This window comes from Beta vulgaris, chromosome 3 (genome assembly GCF_026745355.1).
Source record: "Beta vulgaris subsp. vulgaris cultivar EL10 chromosome 3, EL10.2, whole genome shotgun sequence".
In the NCBI taxonomy this organism is placed as follows: Eukaryota; Viridiplantae; Streptophyta; class Magnoliopsida; order Caryophyllales; family Amaranthaceae; genus Beta; species Beta vulgaris.
In genome coordinates this window covers 36142578-36156348 of record NC_079204.1, presented here as the reverse complement: position 1 = coordinate 36156348, position 13771 = coordinate 36142578, and the positions used below count along the sequence as shown (strand labels likewise).

The following is a 13771-nucleotide window of genomic DNA, read 5'->3' as shown; positions in this document are numbered from 1 at the left end:
CTTAGCATCATCAGTTATGGTAGCTTGAGCTTCCACCCATTTAGAAACGTAATCGACAGCAAGAATAATATAAAGATTACCAAAAGATGAGGGGAAGGGACCCATAAAATCAATTCCCCACACATCAAAGATTTCACATACTATGATTCCATGTTGGGGCATTTCGTTCCTTTTAGATACATTTCCAGTCTTTTGGCAACGTTCACAAGACTTACAGAACACATAAGCATCTTTATAAAGTGTAGGCCAATATAAACCACATTCCAGAACCTTATGAGCAGTCCTTTGAGGACCAAAATGTCCTCCACTTTCAAGACTATGACAGAATGTAAGAATCGAAGCATATTCAGATTGGTCTACACATCTCCTAATTACTTGGTCAGAGCATGATTTCCACAAATAAGGGTCATCCCAAAAGTAATATTTTGACTCAGATTTAATCTTGTCTTTTTGAGCTCTAGACAGAGTCGGGGGAAATGTGCTAGTGACCAAATAGTTAACCATATCAGCATACCAAGGAGTTTCAACATGATACATTGAAAGAAGTTGTTCATCAGGAAAGAATTCAGTCATTAAAGGCCAATCATCTCTAGGAACAATTCTACTGAGGTGGTCAGCAACTAGATTTTCAACACCCTTCTTATCTCTAAAGTCAAATTCTTGTAACAAAAGCATCCACCTAAGCAAGCGAGGTTTGGATTCTTTCTTTTTCAAGAGATATTTTAGAGCAGAATGGTCAGAATACACAATAACATGTGTGCCTAGTAAATAAGGTCTAAACTTCTCTAAAGCAAAAATCACAGATACATTCTTTTTCAGTTACAGTATAGTTGCATTGAGCAGAATCAAGTGATTTAGAAGCATAATGGATCACATTGGATTCTTTATCTTTCTTTTGACCTAAAACGGCACCGATAGTCTTATCACTAGCGTCACACATGATTTCAAAGGGTAAGGTCCAATCAGGTGGTCGAAGCACGGGTGCACTAGTCAATCTTTCTTTTAACTCATCAAAAGCCTTTTTACATTCCTATTAAAATCAAAAGTGGCATCTTTAGCAAGCAAAACACACAAGGGAGATGCAATTTTTGAAAAATTCTTAATAAAGCGTCTATAGAAGCCAGCATGCCCTAAAAATGATCTAACTTCACGAACACATGTAGGATATGGCAATGAACTAATAACATCTATTTTAGCTTTATCAACTTCTAAACCTTTAGCACTTACAATATGCCCAAGTACTACACCTTGTTCTACCATAAAATGACATTTTTCAAAATTCAATACAAGGTGATTTCAACACATCTTTGCAAAACACGAGCTAAACCCTGGAGGCATCTATCAAAGGAATCACCAAAAACAGTAAAATCGTCCATAAACACTTCCATATCTTGTTCAATCAAATCAGAGAAAATACTCATCATACACGCTGAAAAGTTCCAGGGGCATTGCATAGTCCGAAAGGCATTCTCCTGAATGCAAATGTACCAAAAGGGCAGGTAAATGTGGTTTTATCGTGATCTTCCGGAGCGATGGGTACTTGAGTATAACCAAATAACCATCAAGAAAGCAGAAGAATGACTGACCAGCAAGTTTTTCTAACATTTGATCAATAAAGGGCAAAGGGAAATGATCTTTTCTAGTGCTTGATTAAGCTTCCTATAGTCAATGCAGACCCTCCATCCATTTGACACTCTAGTTGGAACAAGCTCTCCTTTAGTATTTTCAACAACAGTTATTCCACTCTTTTTAGGGACCACATGAACAGGACTCACCCACTGAGAATCAGAAATAGGATAAATCACGTCGGCATCAACCACTTAAGGATTTCCTTTTTAACTACCTCCATCATGGAGGGTTTAACCTACGTTGAGTTTCTCTAGTGGGTTTAGCATCTTTTTCAAGAAAAATTCTATGCATGCATAAGGTGGGACTAATTCCTTTTATGTCAGCTAAGGTCCATCCTATAGCCTCCTTGTGGTCTTTTAGCACATTTACCAATTTATCTTCTTGAAATTGATTTAGAGCATTGGAGATAATCACAGGTAGAGTTTCATTTTCACCTAAATAAACATATTTTAGATGCGAGGGTAGTGGTTTCAATTCTAATTGAGGTGCTTGAACAATAGAAGGGATTAGTTTAGGTGTAGACACTGGCATAGAAAGATCAAAATTATCTTTTTTATCATTTTGCGAATCAAGACTTGCTACATCAGACATATCTACTAAAGAAACAGGCATTTCAGTGTCCTTGCTATCAGTAAAATTATCAGTCTCAAACAATTTTTCACACCACAGATCAAAATTTCTTGAGCTATCCAGTCAAAAGCATCAAAGGAATTAATAGAACTAACATTATTGACATCATTTGGGTATCCATAGCATCGAATATATTGAACTTAATTATTTCACCATCAAATTCCATCGTCAAATTACCCTGATGAACATCAATTTTAGTCTTAGAAGTTTTCAAGAAAGGTCTTCCCAACAATAAAGGAACATTATCGGTTCTATCACCCATATCAAGAACATAAAAATCAGCCGGAAAAACTAATTCATTTACTTGAACCAGTACATCTTCTAACACTCCAATGGGAAATGCATTTGACCTATCAGCTAACTGAATAACCACATCAGTTTTAGACAAATATCCCACATTTAAAGTATCATAGACAGATTTGGGCATCACATTAATCGAAGCTCCTAAATCTAACATGCATCTTTCAAATTTAGAATTACCAATTTTGCAAGGAATAGAAAACATGCCAGGATCTTTACATTTAGGGGGAAGCTTCTTTTGAATTATAGCTGAAATATTCTCTCCCATACTTACCTTTTCAGAAGGATGAAATTGTCTTTTGTTAGTACAAAGTTCCTTAAGAAACTTTGCATAACGGGGAACCTGTTTAATAGCATCAAGTAAAGGAATATTGACTTCAACTTTCCTAAAAGTCTCAAGAATTTCATTGTCAAGAGCAGCTTTCTTAACTTTAGCAAATCGGGAAGGGAAAGGGGGCACATCTTTAAAACGAGAAACATCAATTTCTGAATTAAGTTACCCTTTCCTTCATTGTCTTTTCTACTCTCAATCTCCTCATTTCCCCCTATATTAAGTTCATCGTCAGGTTTAACCTCTATCTCTCTTTCAATCTCGCGACTCTTTCCTTAGGTTCACTCAACTCTTTCCCACTCCTAAGGGTCACGGCTTTGGCATTCTCTTTTGGGTTAGGTAGTGGCTGAGATGGTAGTTTACCTGAAAATTGAGTTTCTAGGTTACTTAGTGAGGTACAAATTTGTCCTATTTGAGTATCTATGTGGTGAAGGTGATTATCAGTTTTCTTTTGATACTCGACTCCATGGTTGTGTACTTGACCTATTTGAGTAGTTAATTGCTTCACTAAGTCTTCTAATGATGGGCCAGAAGATTGGGGTGAAGGGTTTTGTACACCAAATTGCCTAGGTTGATTAGTTTGTGAAAACTGTGGGTCTAGTTCCATACCTAAGATTTGGGTGATCTTTCCAACCTTCATTATAAGTCTGTGAATAAGGATCATATTTTCTTTGATTGGAAAAACCTCCTAAGGCATTAACATCTTCAGTTTTTAAAGTAGGACAAGCATCAGTGGCATGAGAAAACTCAGAACATATACCACATACTCTAACTCTAGACTCATTTCCAACAACAGTTTTAGACACTAAAGTGGTCAAAGTAGCAATTTGTTGAGCATTTTCTTGCAATTGAGATTTAACACCACTTAAGTCAATTTCATTTACCCTTTTAACATCATTTCTAGTGCTATGTTGTTGAGTGTTTTAGGCCATGTTAGCAATTAAATTCCTAGCTTGAGTTGGTGTCTTGTCTACTAATGCACCACCACTAGCAGCATCAATCATACCCCTATCGTTAGGCAACAATCCTTCATAAAAATATTGAATCAAGAGTTGATCAGTTATTTGATGTTGTGGACATGAGGCACATAATTTTTTAAAACGTTCCCAATATTCATAAAGTGTTTCTGAATTATGTTGTCTAATTCCACATATTTCCTTTCTTATGGATCCAATACGACTGGCGGGAAAGAATTTTTCCAGAAAAGCTTTTTGTAAGGCGTCCCAAGTCGTAATGGAACCAGAAGACATAGTATACAACCAATCTTTAGCTAAGTCATGTAGGGAAAATGGGAAAGCATGCAATCTTACTTGATTTTGTTCAATTCCTTCAAGTTTCATGGTTGAACAAACAACTATAAATTCTTTTAAATGTCTATGAGGATCCTCACCTGCGTTCCCATAAAATTTGGGAAGGAGATTAAGAAAACCTGAGTTCAGCTTCAAAGGTCTTTCCAAGGTTGGAAAAACAATGCAGAGAGGTTCATCATCTAGCTTAGGAGCTCCTAATTCCTTCAAGGTTCTTTCATCACCCATCTCTGAGTCTTCACGTGGTCTGTCTTGAAAAATGTAAAGTAATTTCTCTGGGCTAGCTTCGTTTAGAGTTTCAATAAACAGGTTTATACGCTTAAGTTTGGTTGCCAAATCCAAACTCATGCACCTGAAAATAGAAAAGAGAAAGTCATATACTGAAAGTGGTCCAGAAGCACTCATGTCCATGGTAGTTATATAAACATAATCCAAAAATCAGATCTTTATATACTAGCAGATAAACTTAAACTCTGATTATGGAGACAGTAATGATATGTTTCAGATCATCAATCATAATCTCAGCTAGATCTAAACTCAGTTGCTAAGTATAGAGCCATAAAACATATTACTTGATCATAACTAAATAAATTTCCATATTACAACAAAACAGCCACTTGAAGGAATATTTAGGAAGAAATATGTTTTCTGATTCAGTAAAGTGCACACAACTTTTTTCTTTATCACAAATGAGCACAAGTTATTACAGTATAGTTGTTACCCCAGAAGCTGAAGCACAGAAATAATAGGTTGACAAAAGGAAAAGATTCCCCTAAAGGCTTAAAATCATGAAGGGGCCATTTTTTCCAGCAATATGTGCAATTCAATTGTAATCGATTGCTCGTATATCAGAATTGGAACTTGATCATAGCTTGCCCCTACTCAAATCTAGTCAATCAAGTAAGAACTGGTAAGTGACAAACTAGGTACGAAGGATAGGAAATTCTAAAAAAAAAAATGCATAAGACAATGCTTCCCAACTGAATATAAGCTCATAACTATTCACTTACTAGATGAAAGATATTTAGCTTAAAAATAAGCAAGAAAGGAGTAAACAAGATTATACCTTGCAAAAATTTGGCAAAGAAACAAGGGATACTTATTATAACCCATCTAACACATTGAAAAGCCTATCTCTAAACAGATTAAGTATTAACACAAATAAAGATCATTAAAACTCACATGTAAGATCTACCTAATCAGATTATTACTAAGTGAAATTTACTGTCCTACTACATGTCGAACTATACTTTGTGAGTTTTAAGTATAACTTGTGACTATAGCAGATTGACAAAAATAGTACAACTAAGAACACAGAATTAATCATAGAACTGTGAAAACACTATAACTAAGCATTGTCTTGTAAATACATTTAGAAGTGAAATTGTATAGTGCATAACTCATAGATAACAAAAATGGATAAAATCTAAAAAAAACAGCTATACAAAAAAATGCAAATAACACCAAGTTAAACTTTAACATGGTAGGAACTAAAAAAAAAAATTAATCTCCCCGGCAACGGCGCCAAAATTTGATACGTGTCGTTTACCGTATAAAATTAAAACCTAACTTAAACCTTCAAAAATGTTTATAACTAGTAAAATGGTAAGAAAGGATCGATCCCACGAGAAGATTATTATAATTCCTAAACTCAAATATTCAACTAAGTGACAAAAATATATATTATATACAAATTTACACTAATTACATTATTCACATATATACGATTAGGGGGTTTCGGTTGTAACCAACTACTTAGATTAATTAAAATTAAAACTACTACTAAACTAATAATTACAAGTGACAACACACAAACTCTATTAATTCCCGATTCGATCATATAATGTTTAGTCATAATTTAGCTTCTTAACCTTTATAATTGAGACCACTTTAATAGTTAACTTAGCACTTAGATTGGTGAATTATCGCCGCGATCAATTCTTGTCTTACTCACTAAAAATCTAGAATCTTGCTAAGACAAATCCAACCCTAATAAACTTGTTTTATTAGCACAATTCACACACTTAAGAATATTAAGATGAGCCGCTCACTCTTATTAATCTCAAGTCGTCCTCCCTATCCAACTATTAAACGCAGCGCCTAATAGTCATATAGCACAATTTGAGTATCTAAACAACTAATTGCATCCAATTACAAGTAAAGATATCAAATTTCATAACCAACCAACAATAGTATGAATTGTATAAATACTAAATTAAATAATTAAAATCAATCAACTCAGCGTTAACCAATTAGACTCAAATAATAGAAATATAAGAAACTGAAAATATGAATAAATTCAGATAAAATCCAGTTCAATCACAAGAACAACTAATTGAAAATAGAAGAGAGAGAAAACTCATGATTGTAGATCCGAATTGATGTAGCCGCTACCCTCAATTCGCCTCCGAACGCAATAATTCTTCAATTCCTATCAACTTGTCGATCTTGGACGAACCCGATTATTTTCTTCACTCTCACGAACTCTCTTGTATGTGTGCGTGTTTTCCCTCTCCGAAAGATGGTGAATTTATATCTAGTTGTGTAGAAGATAGAATCAAAAAGATAAAATTTCACAACTGAAAATCTTATAATAATCTGTATCGTGAGAATTTTTAGAGATAAAATCCTATCTCCTTTTGATGTTTCTGCGTGGAATTAGGAAAATATAAACAACTTGTTTCTTTCCTTTTGCTTGCTGTGCAGTTGAGAAGAAAGAGGAATTTCAAGATGTATTTGCCCCCCTTTGTTATTTCCTTCTTTTACTTTCAACCTCACGTGCTTGCTCACTTTATTATTTTTTCTTTCTTTTCTTCTTTCTTCTAGTCTTGTTGTCTTCCTTTAGCAAATTGAACTTGTAAAATACCTATGATAAAATAACACACTATTTAAGCTAATTATTCAATAAAATATAATATGGACATAAATAAGTCACTTATTAATAAAAGTCAATAAATATTATAAAATAACACATAGAAGACAGCCATAAGACTAATTTTAGGGGACAAAAATATAGACATATATGCTCTTATCAGGTTCCTAGCCAAAACCGCAGCGATAGGTTTATTTATGAAACTTGTTTATGGAATTTATGAAAGCTATATGTTTGGTGTGGGAAACCTACTGTTTTTTAAGAAATTATAAGTAGTTGATTTCAATGTGTTAATTATGAATCGTGGTTGATGATTTTCGAATTAGAAATCGTTGCATGTCAAGTTCCTCTAAAACCGATCAAACCGTGCTTCTACTTCGATTGTACTTTGTTTAGATGCCTTCATTGTTGCTTCCCTTCTATTATAAAATACTGTAAAGTACTTATATTGAGTTTTGATCAACCTTTTATCACATATTCCTCTTATAATTAGTATAACTTTTGTTTGAGAAGTACACAATACCTAAAAACTCGACTTTTCGCTTAATTACTTGTTGAACTTGTAAACCCTTATTCCTTTGGTCCATTCAACGCTTTTTCATGATAAATACCTACTGCCTCTTTATATATATTAAGTGTGAAACCTAAACTTTGGATAAACCCAAGAAATATAAATGATCATTGCATAAAACCATTGTTCATAAACACCAAATCGAGAAGCATCTAAATTGGCTATAATCTATTTGTGTGAATAATCTTCTATATGTTAAGAGCACTCTATGAACCTTCACCTACTGTAATATCTTGATAACCCAGCCTTTAATCACCTTTATTAATCATCACATTCTTTCAAGACATAGTTGTTAAGTCACCTTTCCAAATATAGTGGAACTTGACATAGCAAGCTTGTTTTCCGAAACTTGTTTTGATAAGTTAAGTTGATTATAAAGTGCTTTGATCAAGTATTGCAAAATAAAGCTTTTGGATATATTTAAGGTTTTATAAATGCTAAAGACTAGTTTTTAGAAGGGAAGTAGTTGCGTTAGCAGTGATGAACAACATTCATAGAGCGGGTTTTCTCTTTGAGTCATTAGAGCGGGTATTGCCCCGTTATATAGGGTCATGACCCAAAAAGTCTTGCAAGCAAAAGTTGAGAAAGATGGGGAGACGTCCCTCAAAAAGTTTGGAGATTGGCTTTGCCCTCCATTCGTTCTCCTTCCCAAAGTAGAAATATTTTGTACTAATGTATTTAAGTGATTATTGGAAAGAGTATAAGTGTTGTTCATGAAAAGTTATTCATTATGTTATGTGGATGTTATTATGCTACTTTACTTAAAAAGGGTAAGTATTATGATATTTAAGCGAATAGAAATGTTTGAGATACATTGATCCTAATACTACTTTAGAATGGAAATCTATTTTCAGCCACCTTTACATTTATGAACTGGTGGGACTTGTGTACCGGCGTAAGCTGACTGTTTTGTTCTTTTGAATCTGTCCTGGTGGGGGATGATTCAGCTGTTTTACAGGATTTAAATGAAGGTCAAAGATTAGCTTATGAAGGACTTGTGTTATGTGTTATGCCGCGGCGTTATGTTTATTGTATAAATCGACTATGTGATGTAACTCATATTTTTAAATCCGAACATCTAAATACTTAGACTATGATGTAATAATTAAGTATCTTAAGTTGATTTCATAAACCAAGCTCAGATATATACAGATTTCTTAACCTCCCAAGGGGAGAGTGGTTTAGGAATTTGTACTAACAGCATCTCTAATTAGTAGTTTAACTCACTAATTAATTATAGTTAGTCTTAATTAAGTTGCTAACTAGGGAAGGCTATTACAGCCACCCTCAGAGTAATGGGCAAGCAGAGGCCGCCAACAAGTAAATATTAAATGCTCTGAAAAAAAAGTTGGATGATTTCAAGGGTAGATGGGCCGATATGGTACCAGCGGTGCTATGGGCAAACAGGAAAACTGAAAAGGAAGCAACGGGAGAAAGTCCTTTCAAACTGGCCTTTGGTGCAAAAGCAGTGTTGCCCGTAGAGGTAGGGTTACCCACATATCGGATAAAACACAAGATTTTAGCACAGAATGATCAGGCACTCAGAGAAAATCTGGATTTCCTCCCAGAATTAAGACGTATGGCAGAGCTGAAAGTGACAGCATACAAAGATCGAATTAGCAAAGCCTATAACAGAAGAGTGGTGGAAAGGCCGCTAGAAGTTGGTGATTTAGTCCTATAAAGAACGACTGCCACTGGCAAAGCACATTCAGAGGGAAAGCTGATTGCTGATTGGGAAGGGCCTTATACCATAGCCAAGAAGCTTACTCCAGGCTCCTTTATTTTGAAAGGAATGGACGACAAAGAGCTTAAAAATTGTTGGAATGTTAGAGTCCCAAAAAATTATTATGTCTGAAGTATGATATATAACTGGCCGAGAGCCACTTGTGTCATATAAATAGTACAAATGTTCGCGAGCGTTCCATCCATTTCATTTATTATTTGTATGCAAAAATCATTTTGCTATTCATTTATAAATACTACACATACTTAACTTCCTCTCGTAGTAAAATATTTTATACGTGCACTTATGTTTGTTTTTCTTATTAAATTGAGAGTAGATGTATAAAAAATTATTATCTAAAAACATACATATGCATAATCATATCATATGCCTAGAAACTCGTTCAAGACTTACTCCTTAGGAGTAAGTCTTGAATAGTCCCAAATTTGGGAATGTTCTTAGATGTTTAATCTCACTTATATGGTGAATTTATGTCTTTATTTCTATTCTAGAGGAAAATCTTAGCTGGTCATTTTCCTACTTTTGGTCTCTAAGTACATATGTAACAAGTAACCATCTATATTGTGTACTTGGAGAACTGTAGGGAACTGCTATTAGATTTTCGGTAGAATCGAAAAGAAGGCATGCATTCACTAGTGAGATTTGAAATCTAAGGATGGTTTAATTTGTAGTGATGACAACCATTGGAAAACATGCCTAATTCATTTGATACTAAATCGTGAGTAAACTATTAACATGTGTGTATATAAAGAAGCTTGTAATTGACATAGGGTATTTGTTGCTTGTATTTAATGAAAGGTTTGGTTGAAATGAATAATCGTGCGTGATGTGTAGTAGTCGTGACATGTGTGTATTCGTGTGTGAGGTATTTGAATTCTGCAATGCTCCATTAGCTTATTCGGGCTGCAATGGGAACCTATGGGTTCTATTATTGTTGTGTAGATTGTAGTAACGTGAGCAAAGTTAGTAACATGGATCGCTTAGGAAGCATACCTTTCATCGTGGGTTTAGGCCTAACTACCACGTATGGGTTTAGCACGGTGAGTGGGGGTATATAATAGTGGAAATGTACATGTTAACTATGTGCATGAAGTGAGAGATGAGTTTGATGTCCTTAAAAAAGACAATAACTTCGGGTACGAATATGAGGATACTAAAGAAGGGAATGATGGTGATGAAGGGGAGAATATCGATGAGATCATGGAGGGGGTGGATGATCATTTTGATAAACGACCTCGTATTTTTGAGCGCATGACCGAGGCAGCTCGAAAACTGTTGTATCGCGATTATACAAAGTACACCTAGATGATTGCCGTGATAATAACACTCTTCAATTTCAAAACCAAAGTCAGTATCAGTGACTCTAGTTTTACGTCCTTGTTGCAAGCATTTGGTGATATGTTGTCGGACGTTCATGAACTACCCAAGTCCAACTACTATGCTAAGAAATTGATGTGTTCCTTCAGTTTAGAGTACTAAAGGATACATGTTTGTCCAAACGATTGTGTGATATATCAGAATGAATATGAAAATCTGGATGAGTGTCCTCGATGTGGGAAATCACGTTACAGACGCGAAGGGGTTGGTGATAAGCAAGGGCCTCCAGCAAAGGTGTTGTGGTATCTTACGATTATACCAAGATTCATGCGATGTTTTCAATAAAAAAGATGATAAGATCTAACTGTAGGTGGCATGTAGATCATAGGAAAAATACGGTTTACTCAAACATCCACCTGATTCTCGTGAGTGAAAAAAGGACTGGTGTACTTTGAAGGTTACTCCAAATTGATCCTTGCGGACACAATTACATACCAGAGCGACATATGAATCACACCATTCTAGCTAAGATAATTTTCTCCATTAAACTTATGGCATCCAAGCTGCTAATATGGATGATTGACGTAACCTAAGTAATAAGGATCACTATATCCATTATATGAAGAATTTTGATGTTTATTCTCCACTTGCAAGATATATTTTGAAGAAATGAATCGGATTGAAGAAATTTGATCAAATTGAATGAGTTTTAATCATATATGTGTATAATGCTAAAGAATTATCTTCAATCAATGTACTGATTAATTGCAAGAAACTTTCGACTCTGATACTATGTGAATTCGACCTCCTAGAGTTAAATTAAAGAGCTAATTCATAAGGAATTTGGAGAATGAAATGTAGAGAGAGAAAGTTAAAATGTTCTTATTCTAAAATCTGAATTTTACAAAGTAAAAATATAAGTATTTATTTACAGCTTCTAACGAACAAGATACTAATTATAGGCGTGTTGTTATTGCCTACACGGATCAATGCATATTTGAATAGCTAATTGTAAAAGGTTCTGTTTTAAAATGAAGATATCGCCAACAATTTTTCAAAGGAAGATTCATAAACCTATTTGCACTAGTAGAGTAAATGCTTATTGTTGCGGTCATAAAGTCGCCTATTGCTGCGATTTTGGGCGCGCATCAATCAAGGGGGCAGCAATAGGTAATAATTATATTGTTGCGATTTGTAGGCCAAATTGCAGCATTATTATTATGTGTTATCAGTTTAAAAGAGCATATAGATGCGGTTTGGCCCAGAAACCACAGCAGTATGCCTTTTCATTTTTATTTAATAAGGTATATTGTTGCGGTTCCTTGGCAGAACCGCAGCAATATTCCTTATATAATAATATTAAAAAGGCATATTACTGCGGTTCCGCTAAGAAACCGCAGCAATATGCCATTTTTTAAAAAAATTAATGTATATAATAATGATTAGGAAGCTATGCAACCTTGAAGTAGCTATGCAGCAAGCAGAATGCAGCAATATGCTATTAAATTTCGGCAGAGCTCCGTTTTTAAATTGGATAAACCCATAATTGGGAATTAACCTGTACAACAACCAACATCTCCGAGATCCGCCATCTAAGCAAATTTAAAATTCCATCAACTAACCACCATCTCCAACATCCATCATCCGAAATTCCACCCAACAACCAACATCCACCATCCAAATTTCACGTTAAAAAAAATAAATACAATTGAATAATCCAACACAAATATCTAGCGACTCCAACATATATATCATGAAATCCAAATCACTACAATGTTTGTTGGTACAAGTTGCATTAATGTATATATTCGTCTAAAGTTAGAAAAACAAAGAAAATTAACACTAACTAACTAACCTACACAACGCACTCATCAATAAAGTATCTTGCCCACTTATTCTTCACCTCATTGATTTGGTCCTCCGTATAAGGATCTTTCATAAAGGTACGAGCAACCTGAAAATAATTTACCAAAGTTAGCATCAAATAGTTAAATATATTAAATATGAAATGAATAATTATATGAACTTACTTCGTCGAAATCCTACGAACCAAAATATGAAGCGAGTACGTCAAAAATGTATCGCATCACAAAATAACCGCACTCCGTGCCTCCTTGTTGTTGCGGGCACTTTATCAAAAGTTTTAAGAAAATGAGAGATTTTATCGTATAAAGAGAATAAAGTAAGCTTTTAATTGAATCAAGGAATTTTATTATATATACCTCAACATATTTTCACATAAGCTTCTCCCGACGAACTTTATGGCTGCTCATCCAAAACCTCCTAAAAGCACTAGATAACACAACATCAAATGATTTAATCTTTAATTGTTGTATGTTATAATCTCAATTCATTTAAAGTATATCAAACGTATCAACTTACGCTATCATAGGTGTTCTAATCTTTAATTTCCGCTGGTTGTGAAAGCTGGCAGAATCGAAGATATAAACTATCCCGAGCAAGGGACATATGACAAGGAGCATCCAATGATCGCTATTGAAAGATTGAATAACAATAATTACTTAAAAAATCACATATCATGCAACAATCAAAATTTGTAGAAGTATATATTAAGATAGAATATTACTCTTGAAAGATTGGCGCGAACATGATACTAGCACCTAGATCGACAAATCCCGTCATAGCATGCACAATGTACTTTGTTACCTCCTCTGATGCATGCACATCCGCAGCGGTACTATCCGGACACATCCATCTAAGTCCGACTGCGTAGCCCTAAAAATTGGCAAAAGTAAATTATATGTGAAAATACAACTACCATATAATTAAATGTAAAAAAAAAATCATAACTTTGATTATTGTTACCTCATGTACACTTGGATAATAGAAATATTAATCATTTCTCCTTTCAGAAACTGACCAATATCCTCCTTGGTCAGATAAGCGGTGCCATCATGTTTTGAATAATGGAACAAGGATCTCGGCAAGGTAACACCAACAGCATCATCGTCTGCGACGGCAAGGGGAAGCATATCTGCTAACTCCCTGCAGTCTTCAGTGAGGGAGTCCAAGAACGATCGATCATCGATAACAGGACTAAAACGAGAAG

The 13771-nt window shown here is 34.6% G+C and overlaps 1 pseudogene; it reads right to left on the bottom strand.

Moving 5' to 3' along the window:
- Positions 1-1999: 1999 nt before the first annotated feature.
- On the bottom strand, positions 2000-4563 carry LOC125495624 (uncharacterized; annotated as a pseudogene).
- Positions 4564-13771: the final 9208 nt, after the last annotated feature.